Source organism: Dendrobates tinctorius, unplaced genomic scaffold, assembly GCF_039654945.1.
Source record: "Dendrobates tinctorius isolate UK_male_01 unplaced genomic scaffold, ASM3965494v1 ptg000125l, whole genome shotgun sequence".
Taxonomy (NCBI): Eukaryota; Metazoa; Chordata; class Amphibia; order Anura; family Dendrobatidae; genus Dendrobates; species Dendrobates tinctorius.
This window is the reverse complement of record NW_027361793.1, coordinates 18,408,421-18,433,055: the sequence shown is the minus strand read 5'-3', so window position 1 is coordinate 18,433,055 and position 24,635 is coordinate 18,408,421. Positions and strand designations below refer to the sequence as shown.

Sequence of the window (24,635 nt, the reverse complement as noted above, 5' to 3'; positions counted from 1 at the left end):
CTTCTTTTTTACTTCTCCCACACTTTCTCCTTCATCATCTTCAGCAACAGCAGTATCTTCTTCTTCTTCTTTTATTCTTCTTCTTTTATTCTTCTTCATATTCTACTTCTTCATCTTCTTCCTATTCTTCTTCATCATATTCTTATTTGTGTCAGGCATTCCTGTAGTTGTTATCTATAAAAGTTTGAAGATTACACCTTCCGTTCAGCCTGTCACAAAAGATTTACAACAGGATTTGTCCGCGTTCAATTTGGCCTGCAGCAGCAGGCCTTTTCCAGGGGCACCACGAGGAGGAACGGACTCACCCCCATACACTGCTTAGTCTTCTTCTGCTTATAAATTAGATAATATCATTTGCTCTGATTGTTAGTCTTATGCTTCATGTTCTGCTTTTGGTTTTTATGCTTCTTGGTCTTCTGTCTCTTGTTGTTCTGCATCTTGGTGGTTGTCTTCCTGTTCTTTGTCCTCTTGGTCATCTTCTTCAGGGTCATCTTTTAGGTATTCTTCTGTGTGGTCTTCAGGGTCGTCGTCTTCAGGGTCATTGTCAGGGAGATCCAGAGTGAGAATCAAAAACCATTTCCACAAGCTTAAACTTGGAAAAGTAGCAGAAGGTACAAGAAGGCTATGGAACTGCCGAGAACCAGCTGACGGTACTGGTACCCGGAGGGGCAGCAGAATAAACAAGAGTGAATGGCACAACCGTGGACCAGCTGACGTTGCTGGAACACGGTTACTAAGCAGGAGGTACCTGTGCTCCAAAGCACTACCAAGGAACTCGGAACTCTGATACCAAGAAGGAGGCACCTAGGCCAAAGGCACTGCCGAGAACCAGCTGACGGTGCTGGAACCCGGATGGGTAGCAGAAGCTGCAAGAGCAAATGACACTAGCGAGGACCAGCTGACGGTGCTGGAACCTGGTGGGGCAGCAGAAGGAACAAGAGCCAATGGGAGAACCGTGGAACAGCTGACGGTGCTGTAACACGGTTTGTAAGCAGGAGGTACTGTACCTGTGCTACAAAGCACTACCAAGGACCAGCAGACGTTGCTGGAACCCGGATGGGTAGCAGAAGGTACCCAGGAAAAAAACAAAGTTGCAAGGCCGTGAGCCGGCCGCAGTTACCGAAACCCACAGTCCTACGGGGGGTGCTTGTCCTATTGGCACTACGGAACCAGCCTTTATTACCAGAACCCGCAGCCCACATAGGAAGCACTGAAACTGCAGGCACCATAGACTCGGCTAACCTGACCGCAACACGACAGGACAACGTATCGGTGGCAAAGTGACGTTGACACTACCTGGAAACAGCAGGCATGCTGGAACCAGGCTGGGCAGGAGGGAGTGCCCGTGCCAAAGACACTTCCGAGAACCAGCTGACGGTGCTGGAAGCCAGATGGGTAGCATTAGCTACAAGAGTCAATGGAACTACCGAGAACCAGCTGACGGTGCTGGAACCCGGAGGGGCAGCAGAAGGAACAACAGCCAATGGCACAACCGTGGAACAGCTGACGGTGCTGGAACACGGTTACTAAGCAGGAGGTACCTGTGCTCCAAAGCACTACCAAGGACCAGCAGACGTTGCTGGAACTCGGATACCGAGGAGGCACCTAGGCCAAAGGCTCTGCTGAGAGCCAGCTGACGGTGCTGGAACCCGGATGGGTAGCAGAAGCTGCAAGAGCAAATGACACTAGCGAGGACCAGCTGACGGTGCTGGAACCCGGAGGGGCAGCAGAAGGAACAAGAGCCAATGGGACAACCGTGGACCAGCTGACGGTGCTAGAATACGGTTTCTAAGCAGGAGGTACCTGTGCTAAAAAGCACTACCAAGGACCAGCAGACGTTGCTGCAACTCGGATACCATGCAGGAGGCACCTAGGCCAAATTCTCTGCCGAGAAACAGCTGACGTTGCTGGAACCCGGCTGGGCAGGAGGGAGTACCCGTGGCAAACACACTTCTGAGCAGCAACATGCGATGTTGAAGCCCAGGGGTCAATCAGGCAGCAGGCTGAGGCCAACTTGGAGCAAGTTTTATATTGGTTGTTCACAACTACTGATTGTAACCGTGATCCACTTTGGCCTCTGGCTCTACTGTCTCTAGTATTTCCCCTGGCTTCCAACCACGGCAGTTGCTGCTCTGCAGAGTTGTCTGCACAATCCACACTTGTTCCTGAGTTACTGGGGCTCAGTCACTTCAGTTGATCCCCTGATGTGTGTCCAGCAAGGTGTCCTGCTCTGTCCACATTCCCACAACTATTAATGGGAATGGGGACAGAGCAGGAGACATTGCCGGACACACCACAGGGGATCAACTGACGTGACTGAGCCCCAGTAACACAGGAACAAGTGTGGATTGTGCAGACGGCACATCAGAGCAGCGACTGGCGGGGTTGGAGGCCAGGGGAAATACTAGAGACAGTACAGCCAGAGGCCTAAGTGGACCACAGTTAAAAGTCAGTAGTAGTGTGATGTTGGAGGCAGCAGGAGACTTTGCCATCCGCACAGCAGGGGAACAGCTGGCGTTACTGAACCCCACAGACACAGGAGCAAGTGTTTCTATCTGTGCGGACGGCACTTCCAAGCTACAACTGGCTGTGTTGAAGCCCAGGATCAATGCTCCGAGCAGGCTGAGGCCTACTTGGAGCAAGTGGAAAATAACATGTAGTGTGATGTTGGAGGCAGCAGGAGACTTTGCCATCCGCACAGCAGGGGAACAGCTGGCATTACTGAACCCCACTAACACAGGAGCTAGTGTGTGTTTCTCTGTTAAGACGGCACTTCTGAACACCAACTGGCATTGTTGGAGCCCAGGATGAGGCATGGAGTTGGCTGAGGCCAACTTCCAGCACGTTTTATAGAGGTTGTAGACTACTACTGATTGTAACCATGCTCCACTTAGGCCTCTGGCTCCACTGTCTCTAGTATTTCCCCTGGCCTCCAACCCCACCAGTGACAGCTCTGAAGTGGCATCAGCACAATCCACACTTGTTCCTGTGTTACTTGGCCTCAGTCCCGTCAGTTGATCCGCCGATGTGTGTCCGGCAAGGTCTCCTGCTCTGTCCTCATTCACACTACTAGTAATGGGAATGTGGACAGAGCAGGAGACCTTTACGGACACACATCAGGAGATCAACTGACGTGACTTAGGCCAAGTAACACAGGAACAAGTGTGGATTGTGCTGACGCCACTTCAGAGCTGTCACTGGTGGGGTTGGAGGCCAGGGGAAATACTAGAGACAGTGGAGCCAGAGGCCTAAGTGGAGCAGGGTTAAAAATCAGTTGTAGTTTACATGTGGATGGAGCAGGAGACTTTGCCGTCCACACAGCAGGGGAGCAGCTGGCATTACTGAACCCCACTAACACAGGAGCGAGTGTTTCTATCTGTGCGGACGGCACTTCCAGGCTACAACTGGCTCTGATGTAGCCCAGGATCAATGCTCCGAGCAGGCTGAGGCTTACTTGGAGTGAGGAGAAAAAGCGTTGTAGTGTGAGTTTGGAGGCAGCTGGAGACTTTGCCGTCCACACAGCAGGGGAACAGCTGGCATTACTGAACCCCACTGACACAGGAGCTAGAGTGTTTTTCTCTGCGGAGACGGCACTTCTGAACACCAACTGGCGTTGTTGGAGCCCAGGATGAGGCATGGAGCAGGCTGAGGCCTGATGGTGTTGGCATGTGGATGGAGCAGGAGACATTGCCGTCTGCAGGGGAACAGCTGGCATTACTGAACCCCACTGACACAGGAGCTAGAGTGTTTTTCTCTGTGGAGACGGCACTTCTGAACACCAACTGGCGTTGTTGGAGCCCAGGATGAGGCATGGAGTAGGCTGAGGCCTAATGGTGTTGGCATGTGGAGGCAGCAGGAGACTTTGCCGTCCACACAGCAGGGCAACAGCTGACGTTACTGAACCCCACTAACACAGGAGCTAGTGTGTTTTTCTCGGTGAAGACGGCACTTCTGAACTCCAACTGGAGTTGTTGGAGCCCAGGATGAGGCATGGAGCAGGCTGAGGCCTGATGGTGTTGGCATGTGGAGGCAGCAGGAGACTTTGCCGTCTACACAGCAGGGGAACAGCTGGCATTACTGAACCCCACTGACACAGGAGCTAGAGTGTTTTTCTCTGCGGAGACGGCACTTCTGAACACCAACTGGCGTTGTTGGAGCCCAGGATGAGGCATGGAGTAGGCTGAGGCCTGCTGTTTTTTGAATGTGGAGGCAGCAGGAGACATTGCCGTCATCACAGCAGGGGAACAGCTGACGTTACTGAACCCCACTAACACAGGAGCTAGTGTGCTTTTCTCTGTGAAGATGGCACTTCTGAACACCAACTGGCGTTGTTGGAGCCCAGGATGAGGCCTGGAGCAGGCTGAGGCCTGATGGTGTTGGCATGTGGAGGCAGCAGGAGACTTTGCCGTCTACACAGCAGGGGAAATGCTGGCATTACTGAACCCCACTAACACAGGAGCTAGTGTGTTTTTCTCTGTGAAGACGGCACTTCTGAACACCAACTGACGTTGTTGGAGCCCAGGATGAGGCATGGAGCTGGCTGAGGCCAACTTGCAGCACGTTTTATAGAGGTAGTAGACTACAACTGATTGTAACCGTGCTCCACTGTCCGGCAAGGTCTCCTGCTCTGTCCTTATTCACACTACTAGTAATGGGAATGTGGACAGAGCAGGAGATCTTGCCGGACACACATCAGGGGATCAACAGATGTGACTGAGGCCAAGTAACACTGGAACAAGTGTGGATTATGCAGATGCCACTTAAGAGCTGTCACTGGAGGGGTTGGAGGCCAGGGGAAATACTAGAGACAGTGGAGCCGGAGGCCATAGTGGAGCACGGTTACAATCAGTTGTAGTCTACTACCTCTATAAAACGTGCTGCAAGTTGGCCTCAGCCAGCTCCATGCCTCATCCTGGGCTCCAACAACGTCAGTTGGTGTTCAGAAGTGCCGTCTTCACAGAGAAAAGCACACTAGAGACAGTGGAGCCAGAGGCCTAAGTGGAGCAGTAGTAACTTGAATCAGTAGTAGCTTGAATGTGGATGGAGCAGGAGACTTTGCCGTCCACACAGCAGGGGAGCAGCTGGCGTTACTGAACCCCACTAACACAGGAGCTAGTGTTTTTCTCTGTTCAGACGACACATCTGAGCAACAACCGGCTGTGTTGAAGCCCAGGGATTATAGTTCAGGTGGTAGAAACATGAACAGAACAGGAGACCCGGATACAGTTGGCAACCAGTTATTTAGTCAGGAAGAGGACTGGCAAATTCTGGGGAGATCCAGGCCTTGTTCATTTTCAGAAAAGTAAGCCGGTCGACGTTATCGGAAGAAAGTCGCGTGCGACAGTCTGTTTGTACACCACGTGCGGCACTAAAGACGCGTTCCGATAATACACTAGCAGCAGGGCAAGCCAGCACCTCCAATGCATACTGGCTAAGTTCTGGCCATGTATCCAGCTTAGAGACCCAAAACATGAAGGGGGGAAGAGCCATCTGGGAGTACACTCACAGGGCAAGACATGTAGTCTGTCACCATCTGACGGAAACGTTGCCTCCTGCTGACTGGAGCCGTCAGTGATGGTGTAGACAATTGTGGCGGACACACAAAACTTTGCCACATTTGGGCCATAGTGGTCTTGCCTTGTGCTGAGGCGCTGCCTCTGCTCCCTCTTTGTGCCGAGTTTCCTCCACTGGCTGGACGCACAGAGGTGCTTTGTAAAGCACTAGCACCACTGCTGTCGGGTGGAATGGAAAACATGATGGCCTGCACCAGTGTGTCTTGGTACTCCCGCAGTTTACGCTCCCGGTTCAACGTTGGTATGAGGGTTTGCAAGTTGTCCCGGTAGCGAGGATCTAGGAGGGTGTACACCCAATAATCAGCCGTGTAGAGAATGTGGACGATGCGGCGCTCTTTTCTCAGGCACTGCAGCATGAAGTCAACCATATGCTGCAGACTCCCAACTGCTAAAGAACCGCTGTCCCCTGCTTGAGGCGTGATCTCTGCCTGCTCTACATCACCCCACCCTCGCTGTACATACTGACTAGAGCTTTGTGTACCTCCCTCCTGTGGAGAGATGTCTTCCTCCTCCATCGACTCCTCCTCATCCTCCTCACAAAGTGTCCCCTGCCTAGGCCTTTGTGAGGAAGCACGTAGCGCAGACTGTCCAGAAGCAGATGGCATTTGGGACTCCTCATCCTCCATCTCTTCCAAAACCTCATCCCTTAGTGCTTGCAGTGTTTTTTGAAGCATGCAGATAAGGGGGACAGTCATGCTGACTAGTGCATCATATGCACTCGCCATCCGCGTGGAATCATCGAAGGCACGCAAAACGAAGCAGATGTCCTTCATAGAGGCCCACTCAGTGGTGCTGAAGTGTGACCGGCGCACATTGCGACTTGTTTGTGTCAGAGACACCGCACTGAACTTGCTCACTGAGTCAGTGCGCGTGTCCTGAGTAAAGCGAACAGTGCTCAAAGCTACCTGTGGAGCGGGCAGCAACCAAGTAGATGTGTACTTCACACCCGCAGGACCTGAAGCATGTGACTGCTAGAGGCGTGGCCTAAACTCCACAGAGCTAGGAGCTGCAAGACAATTCCTAGCAGAGTAACTGCGAGACAAAGTTACCAAGGGGCATAGACAGTGAGAATAGTCAGGACGTAGCCAATGAGTCAGACACAGAGATAGCTGCAAGGTACCAGAGGGGCGAGCAGAGAGTAGTCAAGTCACAGGCAATGAGTCATACACAGATAATAACGCAGTACAAAATCAACAGGCAAACTCACAACGGGAAACAGAATCGGGTCAGAACCATATAAACAAGCTATAGCAACAAACAGGCACATGGGGGTCAGTACACTCGGCCAAAGGCAAAAGTATAACTGGCAGGGATTGAAGCTACCCAGGGGTTTATGAAGCTCTCCCAGAACCAGAAAGAGGCCACAATCATTAACCCCAAGTGTGCAGGTCAAAACCTGCACAGAGCTCCAGACATTAACCCCCAGTGTGCAGCTCAAAAACCTGCACTGGGATCATGACAGTTTGCGCCTGATGCAGCTGGTACTCCATGACTGCTGCCTGCTGCTCACACAACCGCTCCAACATATGTAATGTTGAATTCCACCTGGTGGGTAGGTCACATATGATGCGATGTTCCGGAAGGCGTAATCGGCGCTGCAGAGCAGCAAGGCGCGATCTTGCCGTGTTGGAACGCCGCAAGTGAGCGCACTCTATGCGGACCTTGTGCAGCAGTGCATCAAGATCCGGATAGTCCCTCAGAAAGCTCTGCACGACCAAGTTGAGCACATGTGCCAGACATGGGATGTGAGTGAGGTTGCCAAGGCCAAGAGCTGCCACCAGATTTCGGCCATTGTCACACACTACCATGCCTGGCTGGAGATTCGCTGGCAGAAACCACACGTCGCACTCCTGCTTGATGGCATTCCAGAGCTCCTGCGCTGTGTGACTTCGATTCCCCAATGAAATTAATTTCAGTACGGCCTCTTGACGTTTGGCCACGGCTGTGCTCATATCAGTCGTAACAGGCTACTGCTGCGCTGTTTCAGAGGAACTGGAGTAGGAGGAGGAGTCAATGTGTACAGACTGGATTCCTGCAATCCGTGGAGTTGGCAGAACACGTAGAGCGCCACTCTCCAGATCTGTACCCGGCTCCACAACATTGACACAATGGGCAGTGAGGGAAAGGTATCGTCCCTGTCCATGGTTACTGGTCCACGCATCGGTGGTCAGGTGGACCTTGCTACTGACGGCGTTTAGTAGCGCATGTTTTATGTTTGCCTCCACATGTTTCTGCAGGGCTGGGACGGCTCGCCTGCTGAAATAAAAGTGGCTGGGCACAGTGTATTGTGGGACTGCCAATGCCATTAAGTCCCGGAAGGTGTCAGTCTCCACCAGCCTGAATGACAGCATTTCAAGGGCCAGTAGTTTGGCAATGCCAGCATTCAGAGCCTGTGCTCGGGGATGGTTTGCCGAGTATGGCCGCCTTTTCTCCCATGCCTGTGCTACCGATGGCTGCCGAGTGGCCTGGGAGTATGAGGATGACTTGGAACGTGGTGCTGTGGGTGGAATGTCACAGGGTCAACGGACAACAGTGCCAGAGGTTCTTCCTTGGCGATCCTGTGAGGAAGCCGAACCAGATGTGTGTGAGCTGGAGGAAGAGGCCCCACCACGAGCTGAAGAGGTGGTAGGTGGTGCTGTACGTTGGCCTACGTCTTCATTGTGTCTGTGTAACTCCAGCTCGTGCTTGGTCCGCACATGTTTCCACATATTAGTGGTATTGAGGTTGCTGACATTTTTCCCTCTTTTGACTTTCTGATGGCACAGCTTGCATTTGACAAAGCAAATGTCATCTGCAACTGTGTCAAAAAAGGACCACGCACTGCAAGTCTTGGGAGCGCCTTTTTTGCCTTTTGAAAGTGGAATGCTCCTAACGGGTGCCGAAGTGGAGGCTACAGGCAACCAAGTCTGCCCCCTCCCTCTCCCTCCGGTTTTGGCCGTTCGGGGAATCTTTTCCTCAGAGCTGCTCCCACCACCTTCCTGTTCCTCACGCTTTGATGGGTCAAGGACCTCATCATCTACACTCCCCTCTTCAAACACCTGCTTCTCCTGGGTTGTCAAGCCAGCACCGTACGCACCAGAAAGTGGTAACTGAGTCTCGTCATCATCTGATGCGTACTGAGGTGTGCTGACCATAGGCACTGGCCCACCCGCCTCTTCAGATTCAGAGGGACAAAGAAGTTGCGCATCACTGCATACTCCCTCTTCTTCACATTCTGGAATGCTGCTTGGCTGGCCCCCTCTTTCCAAACCAACAGATTCCGAGAACAGAAGTAGAGACTGTGATGGCTCCTGTCCAGGGGTCTCTGACTGCCTGGGCACTTTGGCAGGTGGTGAAGAGACAGATGGTTGCTCTTCGGTGCTCTGGCCCTGAGAGGATGTGGAAGTAATTGAAGTCGATGCGTTAGCTGCCATCCATCCGACAACGGCTTCAATTTGTTCCTCCCGCAGCAGTGGGGTACGGTGAGGTCCTACAAAGCTGTGCATAAAGGACTGTTGCCTGCTAAAACTGGGGGATGCTGACTCACTGGTGCCAACAGCAGGCACAGAATCCCCACGTCCTCTCCCTGCAGAATCCCCACGTCCTCTCCCTGCAGAATCCCCACGTCCTCTCCCTGCTGAAACTCCACATCCACGGCCACGTGCCTTACTCCCTGCCTTCTTCATCTTGCTAGACTGAGAAAGATAGGCAGAAAAGTACAAAGGGGGGCCTTAGTGTGCTTATTCCTGAACAGCTGGTTACAGGTATAAGAAACACTAATTTTATGAAGTGTGTGTGTCGACTACACTTTAATAGGAGATAATGTGGCCTACACAACTTTCAAATGTAGTGTTTGGTGAACTTTGTTGTTTTTTTTGGGGGGGAAAAAAAAAAACACACAGTCAGAGACCTCTCAGACAGCCGTGATCAGTGCAGCTAAGTGGGCACTAGCACTGACAGGCTGCAGAAAGGCTCCACTGACTACTACTGGTGTTTGCAACCAACGTATATGGATACAGATGGAAGCACACTAGATAGAATTTTTTTAAAATAAGCAGCTCAAAAAGAAAAATATGTATGAGGCAGCAGTGGGGCACGCTGGGCGGCCTACAACCAGACGTGGCTGCAGGACCCACTCCACAGCGTGAGCTGCACTCACATAGCCCTTGCAGACAGCTGTGAACACTGCTGCTAGGGAAAAGCAAGCTACAGTGGTGGTTTATGTAGCCTGGGTAAAGCACAATATTGTTTTGAGAATCGCTATTTCTAACTGTCCCTCACAGTCTTCAACGGCAGCCTGTCCCTAACTGAATTCACAGCAGAGTGACCAGAAATGGCGGCGGCAGTGGCTTTTATAGTGCATCATGACATCATTTCAGCAGCCAATCACAGCCATGCCAATAGTTAACATGCCTACATGCTTAACAGGATGTGTCCACACTTCTGAGGAATCCCATTGGCTGAATCAAAGCGAGCGAGCTGATAGCATTATGGGAACTTCCGATTCCGATATTTTTCCGATATGAAAAAAGTATCGGAAGTCAGTATCGGAATTCCGATACAGCTAATATCGGCCGATACCCGATACTTGCGGTATCGGAAAGCTCAACACTATCCAAGACCTCTTTATCACCAACAAACTCTCCTTCCTTGCCATCACTGAAACCTGGCTCACTCCCTCTGACACAGCCTCTACAGCTGCACTTTCCTATGGCGGATTCCATCTCTCTCACACCCCTCGCCCCAGCAACAAACGTGGTGGAGGAGTTGGCTTGCTCCTGTCTGATACCTGCTCCTTTACCCCAATTCCTCTGCCACCCTCCGCTACTCTTCCCTTGTTCGAGGTGCACTCTGTCCGCATCTATTCCCCCTCCAACCTCCAACTGGCTGTCATCTATCGCCCCCCAGAACTAGCCATCTCCACCTTTCTTGACCACTTCACCACCTGGCTACTCCATTTCCTTTCTTCTGACATCCCAACCATCGTCATGGGCGATTTCAACATCCCCATTGACACTTCCACCCCGGCTGCCTCTAAACTTCTATCGCTCATGGCTTCCCTCGGCCTCACTCAATGGTCCTCTTCGGCCACTCACAAAGATGGTCACACGCTGGACCTTATCTTCACCCGTCTCTGTTCCCTCACTAATCTCAATAACTCACCCCTCCCCGTCTGGCCACAACCTACTGACATTCTCTTCCCTCTCCTACTCCGCAATCCCCGCTCCATAAACACACTCACCCTCGCAGGAATCTCAAACACCTCGATTTACAATCACTCTCTGAGTTCCTTCTCCCTCTTACAGACATAGCTTCCCTTCATGACACAGACGCTGCTGCCACTTTTTATAACACCACAATAACAGCAACACTTGATTCAGCTGCCCCCCTCACGCAGAGCAAAACTCGAACAATCAACAGGCAGCCCTGGCTGACCAGCCTGACCAAAGAACTGAGACGGGTTTCCAGGGCCGCTGAGCGGAGATGGAAGAGAACACATTCTACTGAGCACTTCAACGCATACAAGCAGTCCCTTGCCAGCTTTAAGTCCACGCTCTCTGCCGCAAAACAAACTTACTTCGCATCTCTCACATCCTCCCTGGCTCACAACCCTAAACAGCTCTTCAACACTTTCAATTCTCTACTCCATCCCACAGCACCTCCTCCCTCTCCTCTCATTTCTGCTGAAGACTTTGCCTCCTTCTTTAAGCAGAAGATCGATACGATCAGACAAAACTTTGGCCCGCAGCCCCCAATGCCCCTCTTAGCCGCTCAGCCCTGTTCTGCAAAAGCCAGCTTCTCCACCATGACAGAAGATCAGTGCTCCACCCTTTTGTCAAGATCACACCTCACCACTTGTGCCCTCGACCCACTCCCGTCCCACCTCATCCCTAACTTGGCCACAGTCTTCATCCCATCTCTAACACACCTCTTCAACCTTTCACTTACAAATGGTCTTTCCCTCATCCTTCAAACATGCCTCAATCACACCCATCCTCAAAAAGCCCTCCCTTGACCCATCCTCTGTGTCTAACTATCACCTGATATCTCTTCTCCCTTACGCCTCAAAACTACTGGAACAGCATGTATATCTTGAACTGTCCTCCCACCTCTCCTCCTGTTCCCTCTTTGACAGGTTACAATCTGGCTTCTGACTGCATTACTCAACTGAAACTGCCCTAACTAAAGTCACTAACGACTCACTAACCGCCAAGAGCAAGCGACACTACTCTGTCCTCCTCCTGGACCTGTCCTCTGCCTTCGACACCGTGGACCATTCCCTCCTGCTACAGATTCTCTCATCTCTTGGCATCACAGACTTGGCCCTATCCTGGATCTCGTCATATCTAACAGACCGAACATTCAGTGTCTCCCTCTCACACACCACCTCCTCACCTCGCCCCTGTCTGTAGGTGTTCCTCAAGGCTCTGTCCTAGGACCCCTACTATTCTCCATCTATACCTTCGGCTTGGGACAGCTCATAGAATCCCACGGTTTGCAGTATCACCTCTACGCTGATGACACGCAGATCTACCTATCTGGACCCAACCTCATCTCCTTACTGATCAAAATCCCACAATGTCTGTCTGCTATCTCAGCCTTCTTCTCTGCTCGCTTTCTCAAACTGAACATGGACAAAACAGAATTCAACATCTTTCCCCCATCTCACTCTACCCCTCCACCAGACCTATCCATTGATGTCAATGGCTGCTCTCTTTCCCTAGTACCGCACGCTCGGTGCCTTGGGGTGATCCTCGACTCTGCACTCTCTTTCAAACCACATATCCAAGCCCTTGTCTCCTTCTGCCGCCTCAAACTCAAAAATATCTCCCGGATCCGCTCATTCCTCAACCACGAAACCACAAAAACACTAGTGCATGCTCTTATCATCTCCCGCCTCGACTATTGCAACCTCCTTCTCTCTGGCCTACCCTCTAGCACTCTGGCACCACTCCAGTCCATCCTACACTCTGCTGTCCGACTAATCCACCTGTCTCCCCACTACTCCCCAGCCTCCCCCCTATGCCAGGCCCTTCACTGGCTTCCTATTGCCCAGAGGCTCCAATTCAAAACCCTAACCATGACATACAAAGCCATCCACAACCTGTCTCCTCCATACATCTGTGACATGGTCTCCAGGTACCTACCCGCACGCAACCTTCGATCATCTCAAGATCTCTTTCTCTACTCTCCCCTTATCTCGTCTTGCCACAACCGCATACAAGACTTCTCTTGTGCTTCCCCCATACTCTGGAACTCTCTGCCGCAACACATCAGACTCTCACCATCAACGGAAACCTTCAAGAAGAACCTGAAGACCCACCTGTTCGGACAAGCCTACAGCCTGCAATGATCCTCGGTCTACTGAACCACCAAATGACCTGCTCTACCCTCTTCTACTGTATCCTCACCCATCCCTGTAGACTGAGCCCTCACGGGCAGGGTCCCCTCTCCTTGTGTGTCCATTGTCTTACACTTGTTTATTATACTTGTCTATATTTCCCCTTTTCACATGTAAAGCGCCATGGAATAAATGGCACTATACAAATGCACGATAATAATAAATGGTCTCTATAAATTCTGGAGTGGGCAATCTGTGGACTTTGTGAACGGTGAAGAGTGGGGAGCGCAGGCAGGAAGAGCATCTTTTTCCCAAAGTTTGACTTTGCACTTAGCACTTAGGACTAATACTGTGGTCCCGATCCATCAAGGTGTTCTTGACAGATTTCTGAAACATTTTACGCCACTCCAGGTCAACTCTTCTTCCTTTTTAGGAAAGTGTCCAGATCTGGGGCAGTACGAGGTGTGACAAAGCACGCCTGACTAATTCATGATAATTTATGACACTAAATTATGACAGAATTGCACTCAAGCCCCTGACTGAACTAACATTTCTGATGGTGGTTTAAACAGTTGAGAGATGTGTCAAATTCATTAAGAAGCGCATCTTACTACAGCAGGCAGTTCATCAAGACTGCAGTAGAAAGCAGGATTGGAGTAGAGTCAGGGCCTAGCACTTGGTCTGTTGGTGGGATCTGGCTTTATGAAGTTCCAAGTCAGTGTTTTTCATGTGATGGAAGAAGATTACTAAACAAAATGTTCCAAAATGTTATTGCTAAATAACACAAAAATATACTTGTTCTGTTTTGCGTTAATAAATGTATTTTTAATGGAATTTATAGCACATTTACAAATCCAACAGTAGCAAGCCATGGGAAGAAAAGAGGATATACTAAACCATAGAATCTGCTTCCTCCTCATTGCTGGTGTTCTGATGGTCTCTGCTAGACCACAAGCAATGACACCCGGGCCACTAGTATGCTTATCCCGCAGGCATTCAGTGGCTGCAGTGGACAGTACTGGTGGTCGTGTCATCATCGCTAGCATTTTGGTGGAGACAGTCGGAATGCCAGCTCTGAAGCAGTTAGGTATACCTTCTTTTCTTCATTGATCTCTGTGGCTTGCAGCTGTCAATTTTTTAAACAAACTGGAAAACCCCTTTAACTACTGTAATATTATTGGGGGAAATAGAATAAGTACACAAGAGTAACAGTATTATTGGGGAAAATAAAACAAGTACACAGCAGTAACAGTCAGTGTTATTGGGGGGAAATAGAATAAGTACACAGCAGTAACAGTCAGTATTATTGGGGGAATATAATAGGAATATAATATACTCCCTGACAGAAGTTATGTTGCTTATCCATGTTATGTAAATTAAAGTTTATAACCTAATGTTAAATTCATCCATTGGTTGTATAAATTATTCTTTTGAAAGCTGAAACCCACCGAAATGTGGTTTAGGTTAAGAAAATAAATTGGCATCAATGCAGAAATATTGATTATTTAATCAACACAGAATGGTCAGATTTTGGCAAGACAAAAGTTTTGTCGCCTGGTCATATAATGCCCCCAATCCTAGTTTACATCCTCACCTGTGCTCAGTAAATGATCGGTTAATTAGTGGGTGTGTATAAAAAGAAACCCAGCACACCAGACCTTCACTTGAGCTGCAACTTGAGCTCTGACAACACGCCAGAAATCCACCCTGCGACTAAAGCCTGGATTATCAAGAGGCTGAAGACCAGATCCACTGCTGAGGTGGCTGGCGCCTTTAAAGGGAAGGTGCCGCAATTTTATATAATTTGCAAAAAAATAGTAAGTTACAAAACATGTTGTTAAAGCAAATGTTGTACTAACCAGGATTTATGGTTTGTTTGTAATAATGTTTTCATGTAGCCACTGGGCGCTGCCATCTTGATTTGCAGATCTGTGGAGGACTCATACAGTCTGCAAACATGGCCGTCCCTGCACATAGGAAACTGCGGTCGGCTTCCGACCGCACATTGCAGCCTCAGTAGCAGAGAGCTGGGCACACCCCTGTGGGCTGCACCATTCACTGCTGTAGGTGTGGCTGGGCGCCATTGTACTGTAGCCCAGTGCTATCTGCTGAGCTCCACTTACCCTCTATCACAGGACCACTTGTGGCATAACAGGTCCTGTGTTGTGAGGAGAGGCTGAAGAAAAGGAGAAGGTGGTCAGCAGAGGAGAGAAGCGCTCACTGGAGCCGGTGGATGGAGAGTGGTGAGTGCGGGTGACTTTAATCTATGCTCCTCTGTCCTGCTCCAGGCTCGGCCCTGTGCTTCCTGCTCCAGCGTCCTCCTGCTCTGTCTCCGCCTCCTCACACACAGCCCCAGTGATCTCCGGTAATCTGACACCTTTGCTTTTATGGCTGTCTGAGGAGGACAGTGACTTATACAGCCCATAGTCTTGTGTATAATTGGGGGGGGCTGGAAGTTTCACCAGTGTGGGCATATCTGTAATACTGTCTGCTGAGCCGTGTATCTAATCCTCTCCTGTGTGATACTGCCTGCTGAGCCGTGTATCTAATCCTCTCCTGTGTGATACTGCCTGCTGAGCCGTGTATCTAATCCTTCCCTGTGTGATACTGCCTGCTGAGCCGTGTATCTAATCCTCTCCTGTGTGATACTGCCTGCTGAGCCGTGCATCTAATCCTCTTCTGTGTGATACTGCCTGCTGAGCCGTGTATCTAATCCTCTCCTGTGTGATACTGCCTGCTGAGCCGTGTATCTAATCCTCTCTTGTGTGATACTGACTGCTGAGCCGTGTATCTAATCCTATCCTGTGTGATACTGCCTGCTGAGCCGTGTATCTAATCCTCTCCTGTGTGATACTGCCTGCTGAGCCGTGTATCTAATCCTCTCCTGTGTGATACTGACTGCTGAGCCGTGTATCTGAGCGCTGTGTTTTATTCACATGGATGGACCGTCTGCTTGTCTGCTCCACAGAAATCCAGGAAACATGTCTGCTGATTGATGGCCTGTTCTGATCCAGACTTTACATGCAAAGACAGTCAGTAACTTTGCAAGCCCCATCAAAATGGCTGCTCACTGTGTCTATAGATGTCATAGGTTTTTGTTCCAGATTTCAGTAGCTGCTCCCCCTAGTGTTAACAAGTGGAAATGCCAAACTTTTTAAAATTATTTTTCATATTTTGCAAAATTAAAAACAAACGATAATATTTTTTAAGAAAATGTAAACATTAATTCTTTACATTTTTTCAATTGCTGAAAAAAAATTTTTTGGATGGCACCTTCCCTTTAACATGTCTCAGCGTCAAGTACAAAGAATTAAAAAAAGATTCAAAGTAACTGGAGATGTGTTAGACAAGCCCAGGTGCGGCAGACCCTGCAAGGCAACTGGTCAGGAGGAATGTTTGTTGGTTAGAAAATCCAAAGCAAGCCCCTCTTCCACTGCAGCAGAGCTCCAAAAGGCCTGGTCACCTCAAGTCCCTGTGTCAACTAGAACAGTTTGTAGGATTCTGTCTCGAAATGGCCTCCATGGTCGAATCAGTGCCCAGAAGCCAGCACTAAACAAAAGGCAAATAAAAAACCGTATGGCATTTGCAAAGCCCCACAGCCTGCTAAACAGATGGACGCTGGAAAAGTGGCAAAAGGTGGATTTTTCTGATGAATCTTCAGTAGAATCACACTACAGCCGCCACAAATACTGCAGGAGACCTACTAGAGCCTGTATGGATCCAAAATACACTCAGAAAATAGTTAAATTTGGTTGTGGAAAGATCATGGTCTGGGGTTACATTCAGTATGGGGGTGTGCGAAACATTTTCAAGGTGGAAGGCAATGTCAATAGCCTAAAATATCAATAAGTATTAGCTACCTCTTATATTCCAAATCATAAAAGGGGTCAAATTCTGCAGCAGGATGGTGCTCCATCTCATACATCCATCTCTACAACAAAGTTCCTCCAGGCAAAGAAAGTCAAGGTGCTAAAGGACTGGCCAGCCCAGTCACCAGACTTGAACACCATTGAGCATCTTTGGGGTAGGATGAAAGAGGAAGCTAGGAAGACAAAACCAAAGAATCTAGATGAACTCTGGGAGGCATGTAAGGCTGCATTCTTTGCTATTCCTGATGACTTCATTAATAAATTGTATGAATCATTGTTGAATCGCATGGATGCAGTCCTTCAAGTTCATGGAAGTCACACAAAATATTAAATATGACTCTAATAGCAACACAATTTCGTTCACCAATGTTATGCAACATATATTTGTATTTTAAGTTAATTGTTTGTTTGAATATCACATTACTTTCTGTGGCTGACAAAACTTTTGTCTTGCCAAAATCTGACCATTCTGTGTCCATTAAATGAACAATATTTCTGCATTGATGCCAGTTTATTTTCTTAACCCAAACCACATTTCGGAGGGTTTCAGCTTTCAAAAGAATAATTTATACAACTTATGGATGAATTTAATGTCAGGTTATAAGCTTTTATTTACATAACATGGATAAGCGACATAACTTCTGTTATGGCTATGTGCACCTGGTGTGGATTCTGCTGCGGGTCCGCAGCAGATTTGGCCCTGCAGATTGGCAGCAGAACTCCAGGTGATGTATAGTACCATTATAGCCTATGTAAAACAAAATCCGCAGTGCACATGGTGCGTTTATTTCCATGCAGATTTGCTGCGGATTGAAAAATGCAGTATGTCACTTCTTTTGTGCGGTTTTGCTGCAGTTTTCCACCTGCTCCATTCTAGAAATCTGCAGGTGGAAAACCTCAGGGGAAAACAGCACAAAATACGCAGTAATTCCGCACAAAAAATGCACTAAATCCGCAGGAAAAATGCAGGTAATTTGAGCTAAGGATTTAGTAAAATCTGCGCGGAAAATTTCACAGCAGATTCCGCACCGTGTGCACATAGCCTCGGGGAGTGTAAGTACACAGCAGTAACAGTCTGCATTATTGGGGGGAAATAGAATAACTACACAACAGTAGCAGTCAGTGTTATTGGGGGGAAATATAATAAGTACACAACAGTAATGGTCAGTATTATTGGGAGAAACAGAATAAGTACATAGCAGTAACGGTCAGTATTATTGGGAGAAACAGAATAAGTACACAGCAGTAACGGTCAGTATTATTGGGGGAATAGAATAAGTACACAGCAGTAACGGTCAGTATTATTGGGAGAAATAGAATAAGTACACAGCAGTAACGGTCAGTATTATTGGGGGGATAATAAAATAAGTACACAGCAGTAACAGTCATTATTATTGGGAGAATAGAATAAGTACACAGCAGTAACAGTCAGTATTATTGGGAGAATAGAATAATTACACATCAGTAACAGTCAGTATTATTGGGGGAATAGAAAAGCACACAACAGTAGCAGTCAGTATTATTGGGGGAATAGAATAAGTACACAGCAGTAACGGTCAATATTATTAGGAGAAATAGAATAAGTACACAGCAGTAACAGTAGTAACAGTCAGTATTATTGGGAGAAATAGAATAAGTACACAGCAGTAACAGTCAGTATTATTGGGAGAAATAGAATAAGTACACAACAGTAGCAGTCAGTATTATTGGGGGAATAGAATGAGCACACAGCAGTAACAGTAGTAACAGTCAGTATTACTGGGAGAAATAGAATAAGTACACAACAGTAGCAGTCAGTATTATTGGGGGAATAGAATAAGTACACAACAGTAACGGTCAGTATTATTGGGAGAAATAGAATAAGTACACAACAGTAGCAGTCAGTATTATTGGGAGAATAGAATAAGTACACAGGAGTAGCAGTCAGTATTATTGGGGGGGAATAGAATAAGTACATAACAGTAATAGTCAGTATTATTGTGGGAAATAGAATAAGTACACAGCAGTAATAGTCAGTATTATTGGGAGAATAGAATAAGTACACAGCAGTAAGAGTCAGTATTATTGGGGGAATAGAATAAGTACACAACAGTAACAGTCAGTATTATTGTGAGAAATAGAATAAGTACACAACAGTAGCAGTCAGTATTATTGGGGGAATAGAATAAGTACACAGCAGTAACGGTCAGTATTACTGGGTAAAATAGAATAAGTACACAACAGTAACGGTCAGTATTATTGGGAGAAATAGAATAAGTACACAACAGTAGCAGTCAGTATTATTGGAGGAATAGAATAAGTACACAGCAGTAACAGTCGGTATTATTGGGGGAATAGAATAAGTACACAGCAGTAACGGTCAGTATTATTGGGAGAAATAGAATAAGTACACAGCAGTAACGGTCAGTATTATTGGGAGAAAAAGAATAAGTACACAGCAGTAATGGTCAGTATTATTGGGGGAATAGAATAAGTACACAACAGTAACAGTCAGTATTATTGTGAGAAATAGAATAAGTACACAACAGTAGCAGTCAGTATTATTGGGGGAATAGAATAAGTACACAGCAGTAACGGTCAGTATTACTGGGTAAAATAGAATAAGTACACAACAGTAACGGTCAGTATTATTGGGAGAAATAGAATAAGTACACAGCAGTAATGGTCAGTATTATTGGGAGAAATAGAATAAGTACACAGCAGTAACAGTCGGTATTATTGGGGGAATAGAATAAGTACACAGCAGTAACGGTCAGTATTATTGGGAGAAATAGAATAAGTACACAGCAGTAACGGTCAGTATTATTGGGAGAAAAAGAATAAGTACACAGCAGTAATGGTCAGTATTATTGGGAGTAATAGAATAAGTACACAGCAGTAACAGTTGGAATTATTGAGGGAATAGAATAAGTACACAGCAGTAACTGTCAGTATTATTGGCGGAATAGAATAAGTACACAACAGTAACGGTCAGTATTATTGGGGAGAAATAGAATAAGTACACAGCAGTAGCAGTCAGTATTATTGGAGAATAGAATAAGTACACAGCAGTAACGGTCAGTATTATTGGGAGAAATAGAATAAGTACACAACAGTAACGGTCAGTATTATTGGGAGAAATAGAATAAGTACACAACAGTAGCAGTCAGTATTATTGGGGGAATAGAATAAGTACACAACAGTAACGGTCAGTATTATTGGGAGAAATAGAATAAGTACACAGCAGTAATGGTCAGTATTATTGGGAGAAATAGAATAAGTACACAGCAGTAACAGTCGGTATTATTGGGGGAATAGAATAAGTACACAGCAGTAACGGTCAGTATTATTGGGAGAAATAGAATAAGTACACAGCAGTAACGGTCAGTATTATTGGGAGAAACAGAATAAGTACACAGGAGTAACGGTCAGTATTATTGGGAGAAATAGAATAAGTACACAGCAGTAACGGTCAGTATTATTGGGGGAATAGAATAAGTACACAGCAGTAACGGTCAGTATTATTGGGGGGAAATAGAATAAGTACATAGCAGTAAAAGTCAGTATTATTGGGAGAATAGAATAAGTACACAGCAGTAACAGTCAGTATTATTGGGAGAAATAGAATAAGTACACAGCAGTAACGGTCAGTATTATTGGGGGTGAATAGAATAAGTACACAGCAGTAACGGTCAGTATTATTGGGGGAATAGAATAAGTACACAGCAGTAACGGTCAGTATTATTGGGGGGAAATAGAATAAGTACATAGCAGTAACGGTCAGCATTATTGGGGGAATAGAATAAGTACACAGCAGTAACGGTCAGTATTATTGGGGGAATAGTATATGTATACAACAGTAGCAGTCAGTATTATTGGTGGAATAGAAAAAGTACACAGCAGTAACGCTCAGTATTATTGGGGGAAATAGAATAAGTATACAGCAGTAACGGTCAGTATTATTGGGGGGGAAATAGAATAAGTACACAGCAGTAACGGTCAGTATTATTGGGGGAATAGAATAAGTACACAGCAGTAACGGTCAGTATTATTGGGGGGGAAATAGAATAAGTACACAGCAGTAACGGTCAGTATTATTGGGGGAATAGAAAAAGTACACAGCAGTAACAGTCAGTATTATTGGGGGAATAGAATAAGTACACAACAGTAGCAGTCAGTATTATTGGGGGGAATAGAATAAGTACACAGCAGTAACGGTCAGTATTATTGGGGGGAAATATTATAAGTACACAGCAGTAACAGTCAGTATTATTGGGGGAATAGAATAAGTACACAGCAGTAGCAGTCAGTATTATTGGGGGAATAGAATAAGTACACAGCAGTAACGGTCAGTATTATTGGGGGGAAATAGAATAACTACACAGCAGTAACAATCAGTATTATTGGGGGAAATAGAATAAGTACACAGCAGTAAGAGTCAGTATTATTGGGAGAATAGAATAAGTACACAGCAGTAACAGTCAGTATTATAGGGCGAATAGAATAAGTGCACAACAGTAACGGTTAGTATTATTGGGAGGAAATAGAATAAGTACACAGCAGTAGCAGTCAGTATTATTAGGGAAATATAATAAGTACACAACAGTAGCAGTCATTATTATTGGGGGAATAGAATAAGTACACAGCAGTAACTGTCAGTATTATTGGGGGAATAGAATAAGTACACAACAGTAACGGTCAGTATTATTGGGGAGAAATAGAATAAGTACACAGCAGTAACAGTCAGTATTATTGGAGGAATAGAATAAGTACACAGCAGTAACAGTCAGTATTATTGGGGGAATATAATAAGTACACAACAGCAGCAGTCATTATTATTGGGGGAATAGAATAAGTACACAGCAGTAATGGTCAGTATTATTGGGGGGAAATAGAATAAGTACACAGCAGTAACGGTCAGTATTATTGTGAGAAATAGAATAAGTACACAGCAGTAACAGTCAGTATTATTGGGGGAATAGAAAAGCACACAACAGTAGCAGTCAGTATTATTGGGGGAATAGAATAAGTACACAGCAGTAACGGTCAATATTATTGGGAGAAATAGAATAAGTACACAGCAGTAACAGTCAGTATTATTGGGAGAAATAGAATAAGTACACAACAGTAGCAGTCAGTATTATTGGGGGAATAGAATGAGTACACAGCAGTAACAGTAGTAACAGTCAGTATTATTGGGAGAAATAGAATAAGTACACAGCAGTAACAGTCAGTATTATTGGGAGAAATAGAATAAGTACACAGCAGTAGCAGTCAGTATTATTGGGGGGGAATAGAATAAGTACATAACAGTAATAGTCAGTATTATTGTGGGAAATAGAATAAGTACACAGCAGTAATAGTCAGTATTATTGGGAGAATAGAATAAGTACACAGCAGTAAGAGTCAGTATTATTGGGGGAATAGAATAAGTACACAACAGTAGCAGTCAGTATTATTGGGGGAATAGAATAAGTACACAGCAGTAACGGTCAGTATTACTGGGGGAAATAGAATAAGTACACAACAGTAACGGTCAGTATTATTGGGAGAAATAGAATAAGTACACAACAGTAGCAGTCAGTATTATTGGGGGAATAGAATAAGTACACTTGCAGTAACGGTCAGTATTATTGGGGGAAATAGAATAAGTACACAACAGTAACGGTCAGTATTATTGGGAGAAATAGAATAAGTACACAGCAGTAACAGTCAGTATTATTGGGAGAATAGAATACGTACACAGCAGTAGCAGTCAGTATTATTGGGGGGGAATAGAATAGGTACACAACAGTAACAGTCAGTATTATTGTGGGAAATAGAATAAGTACATAGCAGTAATAGTCAGTATTATTGGGAGAATAGAATAATTACACAGCAGTAACAGCAGACTATTTTTGGAATAAATTTCTGAAAACGTTTGTAAGCCTTGCTAAGGTACAGCACATATACACTTAGTAACTGTAAAATATAGAAAACTGTATAATTTAGAGCGACAGAAATTATAGACAAAGCCTAAAATATACTGTGCATGTAGACGGTCGGTACAGTGTATGAGCACACGTTAGTATATTATTTGCAGGGCCCAGGATTTTCTGCACCACTTGATATACTTGAAGCATAATTACACGGCTGGTACAGCTTATCTTGGCACGCACACTGGTAAATGAGCATAGGCTAGAATAATACATAGGCAAGAAAATAGAGTAGTTCAGCTGAAAGGCTGCTGGGGCATAGTGCTCTGTGAAATCACTGAATAAGATATTTTCACCAAATTCAGTGTGATATAAGTGAATATAAAACAGCTTAATATAAATTCAGTCATCATTCAAAGGATAACACAAGAATCATCCTCATAATTCACAGAAATGGCAATTATGTCATGATACGAATCACCGTATCCAGATACATGAAATCGAGGGGCCGTTATCTATTCGGGATTGTGATTGTGTTAATTAACAATACGAAGGCACAGGAAGGGGATGCCAAGTCTTGGAAAAGCAGGATGTTCATGAAAACACATTTCCTTGCAATCAAAGGCAAAAACTGTCTTCCTGTTTCCTGAACTGTTATTTGGCCAGTAGCTAAATATATAATGGTGATTGCATTACAGATATTTTCCTGGCCTTTTCTTTTAATGTTATTCCTGAGTTCTTTGGCCTGATAACTCATCTTCCTCAGCTCTTTTCTAATGCGATTAAAAGCACATCTTTATTCAATAACGTTGACAATAGCCTGAGCGAGGCTTTGCCTGGCCTGCTAGGCCTCAACTATCCAGCTTTCATAAGATGATAATGTCAGGGCTGTCACTTGTAATTACTCTAGCACTCTGTTCCTTTCACCCTTCCACTTCCCATCCACACACAAGAATGCTTCTACCGTCTGGGAGACTTCTTGCCATTCAGATACTTGATAATGAATATGGCATTCCTTTTGAATCTACTATTGACCTTAACTCAAAAAGACTTCATCAAAATCTGCAAACGAAACTGTGCCTTAATAAAGGATGAGAAAAAAATATTACCTGCTCGCAAGGTAAAGTGCTTACTTTTTGCCAGACGAGTTGTACTTTTCAATGGCACCATTGATTTTACCACATAGTGTCCTGGAAAACGGGAACAACATTCCAAGTGCGGTGAAATTGCAAAAAAAAAAAAAATTGCAATTCCACAATAGTTTTGGATTTTTCTTATTTACAGTATGGTAACAATGACATTGCAATATGATTCCCCAGGTCTGTACAAGTACGCAAATAGCAAACATGTATAGGTTATTTTTTTATAAGGGGTGAAAAAAATTCCAAAATTTGTATGAAAACAAGTTTTTGAGTTTTTCGCCATTTCCCAAAACCCGCAGCGTTTCTATTTTTCGTGATCTGAGGCTGAGTGATGGCTTATTATTTGCTGCTTAATCTGACAATTTTATTCAGACCATTATGGGGTAGATATGATGTTTTGATTGCCTTTTAATGTATTTTATTGCAATATTGCGACAACCAAACAAATTCAATTCTGTCATTTTGATTTTGTTTCTCGTTACTGTTTACCGTTCTGAATAATTTACTTTATATTTTGATAGAATGCAGCGATAAAAAAATTGTCAATTTGTGTACTTTCATTTGTTTTTTATTGTTTTATTTTTAATGTAGCAAAAGGGGGTGGTTCGAACTTTTGTGTGTTTTTAATACTGTTTAAAAATTTTTTTTACCTTTATTTTGTTCACTAGTCTACTTAGGAGACTTGAAGCTGCAATCATCCGATCACTTCTGCTATTCATACCAGTTCTTCAGCCCTGCTATGTGTTGGAAAATCACGATCTCCCGTGAACGCCGGCCACGGGAGGAACAATCCACAAGATACTTGCAATTTTAGCACAAGGAACATTAAGACTGTG

At 45.7% G+C, this 24,635-nt stretch overlaps 1 protein-coding gene across 2 annotated transcripts in view; it reads right to left on the bottom strand.

Moving 5' to 3' along the window:
* KLF7 (KLF transcription factor 7) overlaps nucleotides 1-24,635 on the bottom strand; it is a 474,435-nt gene that overhangs the window by 19,441 nt on the left and 430,359 nt on the right. The gene's annotated exons all lie outside the window — the stretch shown is intronic.